The sequence below is a fragment of the Carica papaya genome, chromosome 4 (assembly GCF_054855325.1).
Source record: "Carica papaya isolate Zhongbai chromosome 4, ASM5485532v1, whole genome shotgun sequence".
NCBI classification, from domain to species: domain Eukaryota; kingdom Viridiplantae; phylum Streptophyta; class Magnoliopsida; order Brassicales; family Caricaceae; genus Carica; species Carica papaya.
The window spans coordinates 17,633,791-17,638,100 of NC_142312.1; positions in this window are offsets into that span (position 1 = coordinate 17,633,791).

A 4,310-nucleotide genomic window follows, 5' to 3' on the forward strand; every position below is an offset into this window, starting at 1 on the left:
AAGTAGTTCAAGCGCCAAACACAGAGCTGGTGGCCACGGGACAAAAGAATCTACAACAAGAAGTTTAAGTGCCAAACACAAGCTACACCAACTCCTTCACCGCCTAACTTCAAAGAATTCATGGACCACACATTGTGCATATCTGCATGATAGATGACACGTTGGACAACATGGAGTGTTCCTTAAGGGAATTGAATGAGAAAGTCGACGCCCTGACACAATTAATCACCCAAACCAGGCACTCAAACACATGAACTTGCAATAGATGAACACAAGGGGAGTCTCCTTCACTTTACTCTAGTTTTTTTTGCCATTTTATCTTTTGTTCTAATTTTTATTTGTTCATTGCCTTCTCCTAACCTTGCAACACATTGGGGACAATGTAAAGTTTAAGTGTAGTGGACGCAGCACCCTGCATTTTGCATTAGGCACCCTAAATAGCTAGTTTCATATCTGCCACATCATTCTAGATACACTGGCCTTGTCGAAGGTTAGTTACACTACATATACCTCCGCCAATTTTTAAACTCACACCCTCTCATCTATCTCTATCGTTTCAAACAACTCAAATGTGATATTTCAAAATTTGATTTGCACTTATAACCATCTCCTAGGAATGGCAGTTTGTTTTTCATTTTTTTTACACCTAGAATAGTTATCTTTGGTTTTGTATTTTAAGCATAACGTGCTTGAGGATTACTTAATCAAAATTAAATTATTCTTATCTTTGAGTGAATACCAATGTCTAGAAAAGAACCCAACTGCAACTTAGCTTGATTTGCATGTTTACCATTCTATGGCTCATGCCTATTACTTGATATAAAAAAAAAAATAGAAAGAGCATGCATAATCATCTACTCCTCTAGTCTCTTGAAATAGACATTAACTGAGTAATTAGGACCATTCATCACAAATGTTTGCACTTGCGTCAAAAGGTTAGTGATATCTCAAAGCATTATGAATAGCACTAGTAGCCACTTGAAACTGTGATTAGCTGAGTAGTTGGGATCATTCATCATAAATATTTGTACTTACATCAAAAGGTTGGTGACATTTCAAGTGAGCAATATGTGCTCAAGTTAGTTACAAATAGGCTTTTTATTTTTTGCATGAACCAACTACATGAAACCTCTATATTTAGACAAGTTTGGCAGTTGTTCTACTACGCATTGGTTGTTCCTCTTGGCTTATTTTTTTATGATGAAAAACTACAAAACTCTCTCAAGTTGTATTTGGGTACTAGTCAAATTAATCATTCATTAATGTGGGTCCATGAAGCTCAAACCTACAATTTTCTAGTGATGGTTATTGTTGTAATTCAAAGATTGAGTTATGACATGCGAGTTGTGACAAATTGATTGGGATTGGTTAGAGGTGAGGAGATAAGAATTGGTGGTGTGTATTGTCTGGTGCTTGAGGGCAAGCACAAGATAAATGTGGGGGAGTTTGATATGGTATAAAAACAACACCCTTGTCACCTACTTTTATGTGTTTAAAATGAATTATTTGTTGCTTGATCAAGTTATTTTATCCATTTTGATGCAGGACAGGAGTTAGAACTTAAAGCCAGGAAGTACAATAGGAAGCAAGGGCGAGAATTGTAAAACTACCATATGTCATGGTCTTAGCCTTGGGCAAGGCTAAGACACAACAGCTACAGCATGTATTGGCCCCTGTACACACCCTTGCCCAAGGGATACATTTAAGCATAAATGGAAAACAAAACCAATCCTTAAGCACGGTTTCTTGGGCAAGGCAGTAGGATGGGACACAAGTTATGATCCACTAAGCCTTGGCCAAGGCCAAGGTGACCGTTAAATTAAAAAGGTTCGTGTGCAATGGAAACAAACTTTTCCCTAGGCTTGCACATCAACTTGCAGTACACTTAAAGAAAAATGCAGGCTTTTTAAAATATGAGAAGATATCCTTTCTGCCATAATCCAAGGCTCGAAAATCATGAGAAAATCATTTTGGAAAGATAAGGATGAGCCAAAATAAAGGACATGGATTGGAAATTAAGGAAAGAAAAAAAAAACCCTAGACTCCGATCGACTATAAAGAAGGCGGCTGTCAAAGCTGAATCATCTTCCCTTGGGCCTGAGGCCACGCAAAGTAGATTTCCCTACTGCTGCACTTTTTTTCTTCATATTTCTTCTCCCCTTTAATCACTAAAAACTCTTTTGTATTGAAACCCACCATGAGTGGCTAGTTTATTTCTTTTTCTAGTTGAGGTTTAGTGAACTCTAGTGATGTATTTGTCATATCGAATTTATTTGATTCATGTTTTATTTAAACCTTCGTATTTATTTATTTCCTGCTCCTACATATACTTGTTATGTTTTGAATCTGTTTGAGCAAATCAAGTCAAATGCATGTAGAAGCTGAAAACAGCTAGCTAAACCACTCAAATTTGTAATTGTTTGAGCGATTTCAGCACTTAACAGTGATCAGTGTGGTACTGAGGAGGTAAGTAACCAGGTTGTGACTAGTTCATGCGGATGAATCTGACAACTTGAATCAGGTTCTTTTAGTTTTCAAGGTCGTTGGCACATAAAATTCTATGGGCATTCCTAGGACTGTTTGGTAGGGAAAAACCAATCAATGAATATTTCTTGATTGGTTAAAAATAAGAAAGGATTGGTTGTTGGAACATTTATGGTAATTATAATTGGTTTGCTATAGTTTAAATGAGGTTGATCCTTGTATCTATGATCAATTACGTTACTTGAGTTGGCTATCTCATCAATTATGAATCCTCTTTATTATTACTTTAGATTTTAACTTACAGCAATGATTTTATTCAACATCATTCTACTTATTGTTCGTTTTATGTTTAAGTAACCAGTCCTATAAAACCCCCTATTGTTTACTTTTCATTTGTTAATCAAGGAAGAAAATTTATTTTTGACTCCTTGTGGATTCGACCCTTCTTACCACTACTACAATATTGTTTTATTGGTTAATTAGGAATTTATTTTTGGTGGATTTGATATCCATCACCTCTCCACGTCCATGTCTTCCAGGATGTTGGAAGTAAGCGACAACCACACCAACAATCCCTTTACCAAACAATTGCTACCAGAAATGATGGTCTCCCCTAACAATATATCCCATTTCTCCCTACAATAAGCAATAATAAGATACAAAGGGAGATTAGTCCTAAGAGGTAAAGAGGAACTTCGCAATCAACTGCTTTACTAGTGCCATAATTCAACACTAGGGGGTCACTCTGGAGCTAGAGTCACTTATGAGAGGGCTAACCAACACTTCTATTGGCCCAATATGAAGAAAGGAATTTTATAGTGGGTCTAATAATGCAACATCTACCAACGCTGTAAACAGAGCGAGTTCCCACACCAGGGCTACTTCGACCATTGCTCGTTCTACCATATGCTTGGACACACATATCCATGAACTTCATTGAACAGTTGCCCAAATAAGAAGGGAATGACATTATATTAGTGGTAGTAGACCGCTTCACAAGTATGAACATTTCATTTCCCTGTAGCACCCTTTATTGCAGTCAGAGTAGCCCGAAGTTACATGGAGACAGTATAAAAGATGTGTAAAATTCCACAAGTAATTGTGACTGATCGAGATAAAATATTTACAAGTTTATTCTGAAAGGAGCTAATGAAGGCAGTGGGGACAAATTTACTCTTTAGTACTACATACCACCCTCAGACCGATGGACAAATAGAAAGACTCAATCACTGTCTAAAAAGTACCTACAATGCATGGCTAACCCACAACTAAAGACTTGGGCCAAATGGTTAGTCGTAGCTGAATGGTGGTATAGCACTTCGTACCACACAAGTTTGAAGATAGCACATTTTCAAACACTCTACGGGTACCCACCTCCACATTTCTTTGATTCCCTAGGATTCTACTCTGCATTACCCTCAGTACAGATGGTCCTAGCAGAAAGAGAAGAGGCCAACAAGACCATATGTCAGCAGCTACTACAGGCACAATCTAGAACCAAGAATAGACAGATAATCATCAAAGTGAGAAGTTTTGAGGTCAATGATTGGGTATTGCTCAAACTACATCCTTTCAAATAAAGGACATTTAAGAAGGGACGGGACTCCAAATTATCACTTGATACTACAGACCATTCCAAGTCTCTTAAAAAATTGGGAAGGTAGCATAAAAGCTCCAGTTACCTAAAGAATCAAGGATTCACCCAGTTTTTCATGTGTCCCAACTCAAGAAATAAATCTTGGCCACATAGGAAATCCAACAAGATTTGCCCTCGCGAATCATGAAACACTTCATCAGTGTACAACCATAACAAATCTTAAAACAAA